The 17,703-nt window shown below is 43.8% G+C and overlaps 1 protein-coding gene across 5 annotated transcripts in view; it reads right to left on the bottom strand.

Moving 5' to 3' along the window:
* The window catches only part of large2 (LARGE xylosyl- and glucuronyltransferase 2), a 70,130-nt gene that overhangs the window by 39,689 nt on the left and 12,738 nt on the right, over positions 1–17,703 (bottom strand). Inside the window, exons 2-3 of one of the 5 annotated variants that reach the window (XM_071489831.1) lie at positions 6,695–6,803; positions 4,584–4,667 (exon numbers count right to left, since the gene is read on the bottom strand). The exons of 1 other annotated variant lie outside the window; for it this stretch is intronic. The gene's annotated coding sequence lies outside the window, so the exon portion shown is untranslated. The remainder of the gene's footprint in view (positions 1–4,583; positions 4,668–6,694; positions 6,804–17,703) is intronic. 3 more of the 5 variants (XM_071489832.1, XM_071489830.1, XM_071489833.1) reach the window with 3 other exon arrangements.

Genomic DNA, 17,703 nt, shown 5'->3' with positions numbered 1-17,703 from the left:
TCCTGACGTGGACTCTGTCGCTCTATAAACTACGTCACCGCACTTTTCCCTTTGCTCCTGTCATCATCACTACGACCACTAGATGTCGCCTAGCAACAAAACCTAACAACGGGTCATAGTGACCTGCTGCTTATTGAATCAGAATCAGAATCAGAATCAGAATCAGAATCAGTTTTATTGCCAAGTATGTTTTCACATACAAGGAATTTTTTCTGGTGATTGGTACAATTGATCAGCAACAGTGGGGCTCTCTAGCCTTGTTGATGAGGCTAATAGCAGATGGGAAGAAGCTATTTTTGTGGCGAGAGGTTTTGGTCCTGAAGGACCGCAGCCTCCTGCCAGAGGGGAGTGTCTCAAAGAGTTTGTGTCCAGGGTGGGAGGAGTCAGCTACAATCTTCCCTGCAGAGACTTTTTAAAATACTGAGACTAGAAGTTTATTTCATTCAGTGTTGGCAGTTTTCAGTGTGGTCCAGATCATAATCCTGTTTTTTTAGTGAAGTTAATTTTCAAATTTAATTTTGCAACAGAAATTAAATTAAATTAAAAGACAATGAAAACTCATCTTTTTGTCTGATCGATTTTCAATTCAATTTTATTTTGTCGTTCCTGGACAAACAATAAGAAATCAGACAACTTTTCAGTTTCAAGTGAGAAATGTCATCTCCGGAACAACGGATTCACCCAAACCTGCGACAAAAAACTGTGCTCAGGCTGCAAAGAATCACTCACTCACACACACACACACACACACACACACACACACACACACACACACACACACACACACACACACACACACACACACAGACACAGAGCTGTTAACCCTCTCTGCAGCCTCTCCCTGTCCCTCGTCTTAATTAGCTGCTCTCTCCAGATCTCTCCGCTGTCACGGCTGTCAGTCGTCAGCACTAACAGGACCGGACGGCGGCATGACACGCTCTGCACAGCACCAGCCTCCACCACGTCCAGCACAACAGGCTGCAGCCATGCCACGTGAAAGATACCCACAACACCACAGTGTTCCCAGAGACGGGGGCAGGACAGAACTGGCTTTAGTGTGGACGTAACTGCAGTTATTTTATCCACAGAGGTGAGATCAGACAACGGGTTTTGTGTCATTCAGGAGGAAAATGAAGTGATGAAATTGATGAAGTGATGATGGCACTTTGATGCAGCGAGACCTCATCAGGCCTTCGGCTAATGTGGTGAGTCACATGCTGCTATTTCTGTCCAGGACGCATTAGCGCTGCAGCAACAGCCCACCCCACCCCCCCACTCCCAGGCTCCGCTCAGGATACTAATGTCAAAATCAAAACTTCATCAGTTCAACATTCTCCCTGCACAGGTAGAAAAATGCTTTTTTTTAAAAATTTCCATTATTCTGAGATTAAATTTGAACTCAGCAGCCTGTGCTGTGGACACAGTGTTCCTCTCTGTCATGTATCCACTGACTCACCTGGAAAGGTGGATTCGCAACTGTGAAGTTAATCCAAATTGAAAAAAAAAAAAAGAGCCGTGTCCCTGGTTTGCCTGACATTTTTGAGGTGTGCTGTTTTCTAATCAGACTAAAGGAGCCTGAATCATAAGGTGGTGAAATCACATCATCAGACCTGACGAGGAGAAAATGAATGATTTGCAGTTTTTTGTATCTGAATCAATATTATACCACCTGAAATCTTTTTAAGCCATTTTTGGAACATGCATTTTGATTTATTTATTTTTTTTGACAGAAAATAAATAATCATCATTATCAATTTTATAGCTTGATTAAGTTTAAGTTGTTTGTTTGGCCGACAGCTGACGATTTACAGTGACGTAAGAGAAACCAGAGGAAAAACATGAGGCTGCCATAGTAACCAGAGGAACTCTTGCTGGAAAAATTAGCTGTGTCTCAGTTCAGGGGGGGCCGCGTCCTTCAGAGGCTGCATTTGAGGACTAGACTGTCTCGTTTTTTGAAGGCCCCTTGAAGAAATGCATCTTTTTTTTCCTTTCCCAAGATTCATTGCGTGTAAAGAACACACAGACAGACCAACAGAGAGCCTGAGGATCACTCTTTTAAAAAGGCTTTCAGCTCAGTTCAACAGTTAACGGTAAAACTGTTCAAACCAAGGGCCTGAAAACCTCAAGTTTTTGTGGAAAAAAAATTAAATGTTATGTGTTTGCGAAGGTTGCTAGTAGGGTGCATCTAGATACACAGGTTACGATTCGATTCAAAAACAATATCCTTTTATTACAGACCGATTCCATACGAATCGATTCCATACAGTGTAAGAACGATACGATTCAATTCTATGGTTAATATTTGTTGTAGATATTTTATATAATAAAGAAGCCAAGTCTATGAAAAAGACAGTGCAATAGTTTCTTTTTAAATATGTAAAAGACTGGCACTGGCAAAAAAAAAAAAAAACAGAGCAACAAAATCACATGTCAATGTATTTATTTTTAGACATGGACCAAAAAAAAGTCTGGCTGAATCGTTGGATGGGAACTCCAGAGGTAAAAGTAGCACAGAATAGTAACAACAAACTTTGTTCGAGCTTCCCCTCTTTCTTATAAAACCCAAAAACGGTCCACACCTTGGATTTCTGTTTCCCCCGATGCGTTGGAAATCTTTCTCGGTGCATTATCACCTTCGGTCAGGCTGACGCTTTCGTTCTCCACCTCCTCCATTTTCCGTGTCGTCCCTTGTTTATCACTCATGCTAATACAAGCTAGGCAGCTACGGCGTTTCGCGGGCAGCCTCAGCTCTCGCGTTGTTTTAGAGACCTGGCGCGTGTGTAATGCCGCCAACCGATTCAATTGAGATTGTGGCGATTTCTCAGTTTGGATGTCGCATACCGGAGGGCGAGAGAGGTATGGTGAGCGACAGAGAGAGAGAGAGAGAGAGAGAGAGAGAGAGAGAGAGAGGGGAGGGAGGGGCTGTGGGGAGAGGAGGTGGAGGTGGAGGTAAATGATTAAGTATAGCTGTGAGTTCATTTCCCCTGCGGAGCCCCGGCTCCATTTCTTCCCATCCACCAACAGAGATTCATCTCTCTGACAGCGAGGAGGGGAGGGGAGGGGTGGGTGTGTGTGTGTGGGCAGTGACAGTAGGTGCAGTGAGGAGAAGGAGTGGCAGACATCCATTAATAAGATCTTTTCACTGTACGTGTTGTCTTTCTCTGTCTTGGTTCGACACCCCCCCCCCTTCAATCTTCTGCCCCTCATTTCTCTGGCAGTCACAACAAATGTGGTCGATAGCTTCACAGAAGGGCCTCATCATTTACCCTCTGTGAAGAAGAGCACTGTGGGAGATGGGGAGGAGGGTTGTGATGTTGGCAACCTTTAAGGATTTTTTTTTCTTAATAAATAACCTGAGTCTTATTTTCTGTCTGTCAGTTCTGAGGACGTTTTATTTTTACTGCTGAAATCACACGACACAGCTCCGGAAACAAGGTTTAAAGGTCCCACGCCGCACACTTTTTCTGGATTTTTTCTGTACTTCTGTATTTATGTTGTAATATAATACAATATGAGACAATATTTAAGCAAATTATCTAAAGAAATTATTAAGGTGATTTCAATTGATGATCTACATCTGTGACCTTGATTTCCACTGGGTTCACATAGGACTTAGACCAGCTTTCCATTTCAAGTTCATTAATGGGCTTTAAAGGTCCATCCAGTCTAAAGGTAGATGTCCATGTGTTTGTGATTATAAAGCAGGTCTAGGTTCTATATTAATATTCAGAGACTGAGCCTTAAAACCAGCCGTCAGGACTTCTGGAACTTTGTGATGTCACAGCAAAGCAGTCACCACCCTCAGCCATGCGCCAAGTCCCGCCCACCTGGACCCACCATCCAACCTCACAGGATTTGGTTTCTCTGAGTGTTTACCTGAAATCTGCTATATTTTCTATACAGTCAGCCAATCAGAGGAGAGGCTCAGATCCTCTCTTCTGATTGGCTGACTGACCTGTTGTTACTAGAGCTCCAGAGAGAAGCCTGAGAGAGGAGATGTAAAACTACACTGAGATGGTTTTTGGTTCTTAAAACCACAGATATATCTTCTGATGGAGATCAACACTTCAGATAAAACACAGAAGAAGAGTAAAACATGGAGCTTTAAACAACAACTACATCCAGTGTGTCAGTGTTTCTGATGCTGCTGGAGGGTTATTTATTAACAGGCCGACCATTGCAGTTATGAAACAAGGATTTTTCCTCTTCACTCACACACTTGAAATTGTGTGTGTGTGTGTCAAATATTTGCAGACATGTGATCAGACTTAAATCTGCCCCCCCCCCGGGATACAAACTAATTAAAAACAAAGCCTCCAGCCTCCCAGCGGCTCCAGAAGACCCCATCAGCACATCACATGACCTCTAGTGTTCGTTATCTCCAATCAGAGGGAGGGTGGGGGGAGTTGGGGGTTTGCAATGGAGGGGTCAGAGGTCAGAGGATTAGGTGTGGGAGAGTGAGGGATTGTGGGTGAGTGCCCTGTGGCCATGTCAGGTCACCTAGGTCTGCAAAACTGTGGCGGGGGAGAACACTGTGTGTGTGTGTGTGTGTGTGTGTGTGTCACCTTGTAAAAGCTCATTACCAGTCTTACAGGTCGTCTGCAGCCGCGAGCACATCAATCAGTCAGAGGCGTCGCCTTTCTGCACACAGCAGGTGCAGGGTTACACTGATTTAAGGACCCACACACACACACACACACAGTATCTAAACTGATCAATATTTTTTCTCATAACAATGAATAAAATAACTTTACTGCTTTACTTTTCACTGTGTTTTGTAGTTTTATATACGACAGGAGAGAAAGTGGAGGTGGTACAGGAACCACATGTTCCTGCTTCATCAAGTGGAAAGTTACATTTACATTTACATTTAGTCATTTAGGAGACGCTTTTATCCAAAGCGAATTACAGAAAGGAGAACAATCAAGGTTCTTGTTCCAAATGTTAAAATGAGATCGAAACGCCTCCAGAAGCCGCCCACACCACCACACAGCTTCCCCCTGTTAATTCAACCAACAGTTTGATGTTTTGCGACGGAGCTGACAGCGCGCTGGTGGATCCTCTGCACAGACTTCAGAGGCCGTTTATTCCCAAATTCCAAATAATCTGCTGCAGCCGGAGGAGCGAGGCAGGACGGATCACACAGCGCTGCTCCTTTTATCTCATCAGGATGAAAACACCGCCTCACACTTCCTCCTTCCACCGCTACAACTGCAACCAAGCCCGGGCGCCTCGGAAATTACATCTTTTTCATGCAGCCGTCGCCACACAAGCACATGGAGCAGGCACCGTGTCCACGCTGTGGAGGGTGTGCATCTTAAAAACAAGAAGGTCTCATAAAAAGCAAAGACATTCTGCATGTGTGTTGAGAAAGTGTGATGTGGGAGGAGGCAGTGAGTTGATACCAGTCCTGCCTCCAGGACAGTCCTGTTTATTCAGAATCATAGAAAATGTTCATTAGTATTGGTAAGGAATTTTGCCATAATTTCTGTGTGAAGTCTTATGATTTGACCTTTGACCTCTGACCACGAAAATCTAACCAGTTCATCCTTGTTTGTGCCAAATTTGAAGAAGTTCCATCGAGCTGTTGCTGAGATATCACGTTGAGCTCCACCTCTTTAACCATATTTGTACTAGCTGGGAGTTGGGGGTGGAGTCAGGCACTGCCAAGATGCCGACAGTGCAGCAGTTCACTCAGAAAACTGACGGTGACTTCTCAGAGGCTCCGCCCATCTTTAGTAACAGTCTATGCTTTTTCCCTAAACCTAAAATGTTAATTGACTCCTTGAGACGATTTTTGTGAGGAAACATGAAGCCAAGCGTCACTGCTGTGGTAAAACGACGGGAGAAACTGATGAATAAAGGAGATTTAAGGTGGACTGTCCTTATTTTAAAGGTTCTTATCTCTGTAAGTCAAAGTACAACAACCTGTAGAGGTGCAAACACCTCATCCAAGCTTTTTATGACGTCACTCTGTCCAGCAGACACCAGACTTATCTGAATCACAGAAACAGACTGTGGATGGGGATTCAGAGGCCTGGAAACAAACTGTCTTTATGTGTCAAACACTGCACTGCTCATATTAAGCAGGTAACAATCTCAAAAAGCCACGTGTGTTGCAGTATCGATCTGTCTGTGATATTTCTCTTCAGAGCTCAGCCCTCAGCTCGATGCTGCTGTGCTAAATCTGCTCCAAAACGCCTGAAGCAAACATTAACAATTTCCACTGCAGCTTCCAGAGCTACTGAAGCAGAGGAGGAAGAAAAAAAACACAGAAAAAAAACAACCTTAAATTACTTGAAAGCCAATTAACACGACGCCAGAACTATCACACGACCTCTGTGTTGTCACAGAGTTAAACACTGAAGCTGCAGCGCTGAAATCCCATGTTTTTCTTCTTCTCATCACATGAACAATAAAAGAAGCAATAAAAGAATCAGAAAAACAGTCACGAGCGCAGGAATCAACACCAAAGAGCCAAAATAACACAACCAGGAGTCTGACGCCTCCGTGCAACCATGCATGTGTCCGTGCACATTTCTCACACAGACACTGACACCTGTCACTGTCTCCATACGACGGGTTTTACACATCACGTGCCATCAGCTATAAAAACCTCCACACACACAAAGTCGAGGAGAAAAAAGTGTGACACTGGAAGCAAAAAAATATATATATATCATTTGCTCCTCACCAGATTCGCAGATGTAAATCCAAATGTGGTGAAAACTGATGGGAAGAGACGGAACAGCTCCTCAGTCGCAGTCACCAACTACAGCAGGAACCTCCAGGAGGAAATCTGTCTGTAGGAAGACATTAGGTGTGAGACAACTGATGCAACGTCAAAATATGGATCAGACATTAAATATGAATCAATTCAATAATGACACAGAGAGAAACACTGAGACTTGTGTTGAGCGTGAACAGGAAACTGTCAGTCAAACAGCAGACGAGCTGCTTGTTACTGTCCTCAGTCAAGTTTTAGTCTCTTTCTTAATTTGTGTTGTGTTGTTTCCATCGCTCGATTCATCGGCGTCTTCCTCTGCTTCAGCTGTCAATCAAACAGACGGCACAGTGATGTTCTGAGTTCTCTGTCTCTACGGGTCGGGGACAATAAAGGTTTCACTCTTGTACATTATTGTATGACTGATCCTCGATCTTTATTATTTCCTTTCATTCCGTACACATGGTCCCAAAGATAAAATGTGGAGCCTGTTTTGGAGATGTGTGCTGATATCTGTAACAGCTGATTTTATTTGGGTTTTTTTCTATTATTTGATAAAAAGGAACCTTCTGGACTCCTCACAGTGTGACGTCGACCCTCTGAGGGCAATTATCCCTTCACAGTTTCAACATGATGATGGAAACAACTTCATGGAGAAATGGTTCACCCAGAGCTCAGCTGGTCTTCACAGAAGAACACAGAACGACCCGATCGAAAACACTGAGATGAGCTGGACCAAAGCCCGGGAGCCAGACCTCATGACCAGGAACAGATTCAACAGACGGACGCTACGTCTACATTAATTCCTAACCTGGCTCTAACCCAATGCAAAACGGTCTCCATCCATACTATCATGCCTGAAAACACACGAACACTGAGCATGTGCAAGCCGGTGTAAACAGGAAGCAGACTGTCGCCTCTGCAGTTGTTTAGTTGCAAAAAATACCACAAAAGAGGAGCAAAGACAATATAGAGTTCAAATAGAGAACTGAACTGAACAACAGCTGCTGCAAAGACAACAAGGTCAGTAACACTTTCATTCATTCTCCATGGTGTTTCCCCCTGTTAGTACAGGCTGATAAGAGCCAATCAGGAGCCACCGTGGGCGTCTGCGTCAATGTTTCCAAAGGTCTCTGTTTGTGTCCGTCCAGACAACAACACAACCTGCAGTTTTGAATGTGGCAGCTGGATAATTCTGGGTGACTTACCCTGAGGGGCAGTAGAAATGTGAATTTACTGAACAGCTTTTATATTTTTAAGCTTTATCATTAACAAATAATTGATCAATTAATCAGCCAATGGAAAAGCCTGGATTTCAATCAGGTTTACTGAGACACAAATATCACCAGCTATCAGTGCAGAGGGGCTGATGGGAGGACTGGAAGACAAAGTAAAGAAACTCAACAAAAAGAGTCTTGTCTTTATTTCGTCCTCCCCAACGCTCGCTGTGCTCCGTCCAGATGGCAGCTCCTCTGTGCAGCCGTACCCCCGCCAAATTCTGCCCCAGAGCCCGATCCGAACCAGAGCCTGTGACAAACTGTCAGCCCGCATGCCTACAGTCTAATCTGCATCCACCACAAGGGGGATTTGGGGGGGGGGGGGTCATCCTGAACCGCGGGAGGGGGTCCTGGGCTGTTTTTACTGCAGCTGATAGCAGAGTGCTGCTGTTGTTTGTGTGCTAACAGCCCACTGATGGCTGCAGGAGCACAGCCAGATTGACTCGTAGTGTGAAACAAAAGCAGCCATTAAAGCTGCTTGATAAGACCTGGGGGGGGGGGGGGCACCCCAAACAGAGCCCCGCCCCATGTGAGCATGGGTAATTTCTACCTCTTTCTTGTTTCTTCGGCAGTAAACAGATTAGTTCAGACGCTCCTCAGTGATCTGAGAGAAATCTGCTGTTCTCTGTGAGGGTGAAGGATTAACAGAGTTTAACACTGAGCGATGAGCTGATTATGTTTCTACCAGGTTTTGTGAAGAAGAGGAAATGTGAGGTAAAGCGACTGCTCTCAGCTGCAGGTTATCTCCGGAAGAAATAAAAACCACCAGGAGCCAGTTCCACAAAACACCTTAAGTCTTCTCCTTAAGGTTTCCTTAAAATGTTCACTGGCGTATTTAAGGTTTTCTCCTTAGCTTAGTCTTATACTTAAGGAATCACTTAAAGTCAGTTAAACTGTTGCACAAAAGACCTGAGTGACCAAAGTAAGGAAAAAACTAAAGGTACCATTGACTCTCTGCAGCGTCATGATTTCTCTACAGTTTTATGCTACGGATCTTTCCGGTGAGGTACAGTCGTCCACGCCGTCACAGATCAGCGGCGTTCCGGGTCACTCACTCACTCCGACCAAGTTCCTGTCAGAACAACAGGATGCGACAGCGTTCCTAAAAGTGGTAACAGGTGTCCCAAGTGCTAATGGCAGCAAATCAACGGTCTCCATGGAAACTGTGGAATTTTACTGCTGTAAAATCTCTTTCACTGCTGCAAATGCCTTTGACTTTTTTCTTTAACAAAAGGAAACTTTTTAAGAGATTCTGTGCAGCACCCTTAAGTAACTCCCTCAGCTGAGGAGAAATTGTTCAGCTCTAAGTTAAGGTGTGAACGTACCTGAGATCCCATCACTCAGACCACATTCACAGGTGGTCTGGACCACATGAAGGACCCCCTCCTCTGCTGACGTCCTCTGACAGTCTGATGAGTCCCATCATAGTTTATAATGAACCTAAAATATTTTACTATTTCTAATGGAGAAAACCTGATTTCACTGTAGAGCTGTGAGCAGAGCAGTGATTCACTCAACCGCTCCATGTCCTGCTCTCTCTCTCTCAGACACACACACACACACACACACACACACCAGACCCATGAGATTGGCTGTAAACAACAACACCTACATGTTTATTTGTGCACAAAGCAGGGAAGTGAGATCCAATCAGCAGTGGAGACTGGCGACACACGTTAAAGCCAGGTGTGATCTGACGTACTCAGAGCTGACCACTTGTGATTGGATCACTGATGACGTGTATGTTAACGCAGAGACCTGGTTTCTGTAATCAGGCCGGAGGATTAGAGAAACCTGATTTCCCCCCGGGGTAAACTTCTCCTGGACGAAGCCGCGTGGAGATAACTGGGTTTGTAATCTGCTTTCAGCGTGTAAGTATGAGCCGGACAAAGTGTTTCTGTGGCGGCGGCAGCAGGATCAGCTGAAAGATGCATCTGCAGATTTTAAAACAACTCGATTCAGAGTCTGACTGAAACTGAACCTGACAGAGAGCAGAGACTACAAGTCAAAATGAATCTGTTTCAGCAGAGAACCTTTAACTATCTGTAACCAGCACAGCACTTCAGCGGAGCTTCTGCTTCAGCTTGTTCCAGCTGCCGAGCGACGACGACACGTGGACGAAATCAGACAAAAACACTTTAAAACAAAAACAGCGACTGAATCACCATCACAAAAACACAAACGTGAGTCACACAGGACTCGAGCCAATTAGCAGCCTTCTGTAGGCACAGAGGAGGTCGGCCAATCAGTGCTTTGATGTGCGACTTCTGAAAGCAACATGACAGAAATGACAGAGGAATCATCTGTGATCACACTGCAGGTGCAGCCTGGTGAAAAGACGCCGAGTGAAAGAACATGAAGAGAGGGAAAATCTGAGAGAGAGAGAGAGAGAGACAGAGAGAGAGAGAGAGAGAGAGAGAGAGAGGTCAAAACTAACAGTAGAGAGATAAACCGGATTCAGATCACTGGGCAATGCTGCTAATTACCATTAAAGCTAATATCATCCAGATGTTTTGTGTTAACTACATTCACACTAAAACACTTCGACATTGTCATCAGCCTTGACCTATCAGTTTTCAGATGCTGGCCCTTTTTTTTTTAACTTGTTGGACTCAAAGAAACAGAATGATGAATTTAAAAGTGTGAGGCGGGAACTCAGGATGATGTGATGCTGAATTATATGATACACTTTTGTTTTATCAGATCTAATTGTTCGCTCTGACACTAAGGCCTGGTTCCACCAAGCGTTGGTGACACTGGAAGAGGTCTGTGTTTTGCTTTTGCTGCAATCACAGCAATAAAAGAGGCAGCGGCGCCATCGTAGCCACCATTTCGTCGACCTTATCTTATCTATTGATCTGTAGTCACGCCACCGCCCCAAGCGTTCAAGTCAATATTGCGTCTTGCGAACGTGTCACGTAACCAAACGAACGCAGGATACGCACGGCAGCCATGATGTGCACGCATACATATTTTTTTTTTTTTTTAAGTTTTTTTTTTTGGCCTTTTTTAATGCCTTTATTGGATAGGTCAGTGAGAGAGTGACAGGAAAGTCAGGGAGAGAGGGGGGACGACATGCAGCAAAGGGCCGCGGGTCGGATTCAAGCCCAGGGCCGCTGCGGGTGGGACTAAGCCTTAATGGTATGCGCGCTACCAGGTGAGCCACCGAGGCGCCCCCGCATACGCATTGTTAAAAGGAAGTTTATTCAGGGCTTCAGGGACACATCTCTACATCGTCACTCTTACTTTGGAAATACATGGAGCTCAGTCGGGTTGGGAACCAAAACTCCAAAGTAGAACCAGGACCAGGGTCCATTTTGGTTCTGCTTACTGGTTCCTCAACATGAGAACTTTTTATTATTGCAAACAAAGGTTATAAACTTGCCAGGGAGCAAGCGAGCACAGCATCAGGTGAGTGAGAGAGCCGGTGGCCCCCACAGCTTCAACTCCATGCAGAATCAATAGAAACCAGAATCTTTTTTTTTTTTTTTAAAAACAGAATCTAAATCAATAGAATTCAAACGAGACCCAGTCCTGGTGAGTTTGTCTTGAGCAACACGTCTCTGTCCATCAGCGTTAGTTTGTGTTAACTACCCATGAGCCTCTGCAGGGGCACACCGTCCAGTCAGATCCCTCCCTGCCTCTCTGCAGGAGCTGCTGTGATATTCTCAGCGTGTTCGGTGTGAAGCGCCCACAGGCGCTGAGTAGCTGCTGCTGCTGGGTGAGAAACTGGGGGGAGGGGCCGAGATAAGAGAGATTTTCAGATGAGTTCAGGGACTTTGGGAGAGATCCTGGCTCTGGTTGGAGGTGGGGGAACTGGGTGGGGGGGGGGGGTTATAAGCTACAGATACACTTCTGCTGATGCTGCTGCTTTTTGGCAAACAGCAATAAAATGGAGAGGGGGGCGCAGAGTTGGGTCATCGTTTCCTTTATGGCTAAAATATTAAGATTTTTTGTTTAAATTGTTTTAAAAGTTTCCAGATCGGAAAATGTTTCCACGCAGAGAAAGAACTGGTTTATTTTTTTGTTTCTTTTTAAACAGAATTTTATTTTTCATATCCACAATAAATATCAGGAGCTGAAACCTTTGAATTAAAATCCTAAATCTAATTCTGCCCAATAAACAAGAATTCAGAACAACCAGTATAACACACACACACACACACACACACACACACACACACACACACAGATATCCACCCTACATGCATGATTAACCCATCGACTCGCTCTCTGCTGCTGCTTCAGTAACTGGTGGAGCTGGCAGAGAGTTTGCAGTGAGCGGTGGAGAATAATGAGGTTATCACAGCACCGCTCCACGCAGAGCGAGGTCGGAGTTCAAGACCGTTTTATGTGCGAAAGCTCGTTTTAGAGCAAAATTGTGTCACTGTGGTTTTAAATTAAAAAGAAAACTCTTGAGTTGAGAATAATCTGCGCCCACACTGACAGCATGTTTCTCTTTTTAGACTATGAAATCTTAGAATATAGTTTTATTGTCATCTGATGATGGAAAGTTTGACAAAAACATAATATAGTAAACTTAATGCTAGATTTTCATTGGTGTATTTCATATGTGTGTATTGTTACAGGTGTGACGCTTAACACGTGTCCTGGCATGGCAGAAAAAAGGTCAAAACATGTAGATTTCCAGATTTTTATGAAGGATTAATAAGATTTATAAAAAAAAAAAAAAAAAAGCTAGCACGCTACCACAGCAGCAGGCGAAATCTGGCACATCATGGAGAATGATGTGAAATAAGTTCAGCCTTCCAGAGCTGCTTCCCAACCCACTCTGGCCCAGTTCCACAGCCCTAAAACCACATCTGGCATCTTTACACAAGACAGATCCAACTGTGCCAATCACAGAGCAGATGAAAGGGACACTGACCACCCCCCCACCCCCCCTGACAGGTTTGTCTCCTCTGTCTTCATTTCCTCAGGTTGGTCTCACCTCAGTTTCTCTCTGTTGAGACAAAGAGGCCAAATTAATTAAACGTCCTGGTTGTTACAGACAAACTGAAGCAGCCTGTCACACAGTGGTGTTACAGTCACACACCAGTGTGAAGGTGAAATCTGACACACACACACACACACACATGCACGCACACACACACACACACACACACACACACACACACACACACTGAAGGTGTACCCAGGCTGAACACACGAACAAGCTGTTGAAAACCTGACCTAAGTCCAACCCGAGCCCGAAACTGACGTAAGTTTGCATTACTCTGTCACACACCATGTTGTTACCATGGTCACAGCTTGTGTTTACCCTGATTACGCATCTGTGGGCTCCATGTTACTGACCAACAAAAGGCCAACGTGACTGAATCCCAACTTCATTTCTAAATACTTGTCCAAACCCAGACTGACCGGCTGTCTTTTGCTGGTTCACTTTTTATATGTTTGTATGGAAACATTAATTAATTATGAACAGACTCTCTTGACTGAACAGACAAGTTGGGCGGTTTGATGGTTGGCTTGCTGGCTTGCTGGCTGGTTGATTGGTTGGGTGGTTGGGTGATTGGTTGGTTGGTTGGTTGAACTTCTGATTAGAAACCAATGCCTTTGTCGTGGTCATTTCCTGTTCAGTTATGTCACATTCAGACAATATATTTATTGAAAACTGTGATGAGTAAGTTTGATTGAAATACCAGCACTGAGTTTGTCGTCCAGCTCTGTTGCGTTGCCTTCAGCCTCTCGACAGTCACTTATTTTGTGTTTAATTACAGCTAAACACAGCTCAGGTGTCGCAATAGAAATATCCTCTGCCATCATTTCTGTTGTCATGACAACAGCTATGGTATTCATTAACAGTGATTTCATGGAGGGTTTAAATACAGTGCAGCAGAAGCGCAGGTTCATGTCCCTCAGTCAAATCTGTCAATCAAGAGGAGGAGGCAACACTCTGATGTAGTGTGAGTACTTTGTTTAGACGACTTTAATTACATAACGAGCATCTTCAGATTCATCTGCACACAGTCAGAGCTCATTTTTCTCCCTAAGAATAAAGTGTTTTCTGCTGCTCGTCGCCGCTCGGAGAGGAAATCCAGCCTCAGCAGAGGAAGATAATCCGTCGCAAAGAACCAGGAAACTGATTTCACTGCTGATTTCAGAGTCGAGTGTTTTCATATCAGTGCCGCATCATATTACACTCAAACTCTCATCAGTGATGAAGAGCAACTTTAGATGTTTAAAAATCTAATTAGATACAGGCTGCATTAACCCCTCAGCTGAGCTGAGCCTTGTTTCCTCTTAAGCAGATTTAAACTCATTTCCTTTCAAATGGAAACACTGAGATGTTTTGTGCTGTGTCATCTGAAACACTTTCCCAAAATTCAATACGACTTCTTTCAGAAGAAACGTCCTGTGAGTTTTAACAAGCTCTGGCTGCAAGTTTGTTCAGTGACACTCCATGAAACTAAAATATAAAAACACACACAGACTCATAGTTGAGCAGCCACGCCCGGTGCACTCAGGGTGCTGAGTTCAGGAGAGTCGGCCAAATGGATGCTGCATTATTTATGAACACGATTAACAGCTCGTGTTTAGTGCATCTCTGCTTTTACTCTGAACTCTCATACATTATCTTCATCCGGCTCCTCTCTGCATTTTCTCACCCCATCCCTCCCCTCTCCCCTGCTACCAGCAGGGCCAATCATGTTAGCCTCAACCGAGCTGAGCGGCGGTCCGGCCCAGCGCCGCGCCTGCGTCTCGTCTCGTCTCCCCCGGTTCATTAGCTGCACGGCGGTGCCTTCCGTTGGATCAAATAGAGATAATGAGGATGCTGGCAGAGCCACACGGAGACACAAACAGATAACAGTCACTGAGCTTTCCCTGGTTATACACACCTCTCATCGTGACACACACACACACACACACCGAATACCTGAGTCACATCCCACACAGAGCAAGAAAAATATATTTCCCAGAGACAAAGTTGTGTTTGCAGGAACGTAACCAGAGTGTGTCTTTGTGCACATAATTCTGGTGCGTTCAAGTACAGGAAAAAAGCATCAGTCAGCACCATATCAATGGAGTCAGGTAACCAGGTTACAGTCGGGCTTTATACAACAGCATCAAAACCTCAGGTAAACAACAAACCTGGTTTCTGTACTCATGGCGGGGGATTTACACAACAGCTCAGAGCCTCTCTTCTGATTGGCTGAGAGAAGCCCGAGAGAGGAGATGTAAAACTACGCTGAGATTTTTTTTGGTTCTTAAAACCACAGATATATGTTTTCATCTTCAAATAAAACACAGGAGAAGAGTAAAATATGGGACCTTTAATTCAACCATTTCTGCATCCGTAGCCCTCACTGTCAATCCACAGACACACACACACACACACACACACACACACACACACACATACACAAGGCTGAATGGGTGAGGAGCTCACACAGAGCTGCTGCTCCCATCGACCTTCCTGAAATATTTAACTCTCTCTCTCTCTGACTCAGCATCAGAAGGAGGAAAAGGATTTCACACACACACACACACACACACACACACACACACACACACACACACACACTGCACCTGGAGAAATGGCACTGCAGTCATGCTCAGGTTCAGCGGGGGGGGGGCATAAGGAACATCCCTTTATATCTATCCTGTTCCAGCTGATGATAGCTGTGCCTCTGTGTCTTTAAAACCAAATCAGTGATTTCACCGGGATGGTGGTGGAAATCTGAGCGGAGGACGTTCAAGAGCTGTGCAGCATCCAGACTGGAGTTTTAATGAGCAGCTTCAGGGGGAAAAATATATGAATATATATGAATAATAAAGAGAGAAAAAAATCTTAGTTTATTGAAAAATAAAATAAATAAATAAATTACATAATATAGAATCTATTGTGTTATATCGACTATTGTGCTTATTATTCATTCAACTCAGTGAGGGTGGGGTTAAACTACCAACACACCTCTCTGTATAACACAACACAGTTCAGCAGACACACAAACTAATCCGCCAAAATGATCATAAAGTAGAATCAACACTGAATAGACTACACTAGTTTCAACCAGATGTACCTCATAAACTTATTTTATATTTTATATCATATTTTTTTCCTGTTGACCAGTTTCAGATCAACAGTCTGAAAGATTTTGGATTAGCTTCCTTCCTCCTGGGCAGACTCTGGTTTATTTCAGGACACTGCAGAAAGATGATCCATCACAGTCGATACTTTGCTGCCTTTAATTTCATTTACCAAAGTTACATTAACATAATGTGGTGCTGCAGTTGTGAGCAGAGATGATTTCAAAAAAAAAAAAAAAATCATCTCTGCTTCATGGTGGAGACACTCGGACGTCTCCCATCAGATAACTGGAGAAGCTGAGAAGCTTTTATTTCACAAATTGAATCCAGAGGACCCGAGCTGACGTAGATGTTGAAGATGATGTGAGGAAGTTTCTGGTCGTGGTGATGCAGCGATGTGCAAAAACTGCAGGGTTACAACAGCTCTGGGGTCTCACAAATCTACACACACACACACACACACACACACACACACACACACACACACACACACACACACACACACACACACACGAGATGGAGCACAGCAACTTTTTGGACAGATCCTCAAAGTTTGACTGAGTCTGTGAGGACGGAGCCTTCGGACGCCTCCTGGCCTGCTTCCTGTCCCCAAACAGACCAGGACAGAAGAAGAAGCGACAGGATTATAGCCGGCGGCGGCAGACGTCACGTCCATCGCTGCTGCTTGGTTTGTTTCCTTTCTCAAGACATTTAGAAACTGACAGAGATGGATCATATGGATCACGCAATTTAAGATCTTGTAATAAATATGCTGACATTTTTACATGTCTGTCTCAAGTCAATAAGCCTTATATTATTTTATTTTGCGATTTGGGTATTTTTTAATAATATATAATTATATTATTGTATTTTATGTTTCAGGTTTCTTTAAAATAACAATGATATTATTGTACTTTATTATTTTGGTTTTTTTTCCATTAAGTATAATTATATTATTGTATTCTATATTTCATGTTTTCTTTAATAATATATAATCTTTTTACTGTACTTTATTATTCAGGTGTTTTTTAACAATATATAATTATATTATTGTATTTAATGTGTCAAGTTTCTTTAAATAATATATAATTATATTATTGTCTTTTATGTTTCAGGTGTAAGACATGCTAAACAGCAGTTCAAGGTTTTATTTTGTACAGTTAACAAAGCAGTAAAGTGAGGGTCGGTCTCGGCAGACAGGCAAAAAAAAATAAAAAATCCAGATATAAAGAAAAATGCATATAGTGGGAAATATTGCAATATTGAATATTATCACATATCAGTCAAAGGCTACCGGAATGGGAAAAGTGTCCATAATTATAGCTCTTTATCTGTAATTACACATCTTTCAGCTGAAGGAATATTAGATACAATATGTAGACCACTGTAACGATTGCCATCTGGTGTTTGTTGAAAAGTTCAAAATAAGTTCAAACTTTTTATTCTCTGAGTACATGTCGCACACAATCTGTTCATGCACACGTTTTCCTGAAATACTGAACCACGTGCAGGGTGTCAGTCCACACCGGCTGCTGGGTCACATCAGCAAGTTATCAAAACTCCACCCTCGCGTGTCAGGACAGGAAACAAAGCAGACGAGCGGCGCCACGAAAGGCTGCATCTCACGCAAACGCGTCGTCTCCAGCTGAT

This window comes from Trachinotus anak, unplaced genomic scaffold (assembly GCF_046630095.1).
Source record: "Trachinotus anak isolate AG129_WGS33_773 ecotype Australia unplaced genomic scaffold, CSIRO_AGI_Tana_v1 ptg000011l, whole genome shotgun sequence".
In the NCBI taxonomy this organism is placed as follows: domain Eukaryota; kingdom Metazoa; phylum Chordata; class Actinopteri; order Carangiformes; family Carangidae; genus Trachinotus; species Trachinotus anak.
The sequence above is the reverse complement of the archived record's forward strand: the minus strand, read 5'-3'. Positions and strand labels throughout refer to the sequence as shown.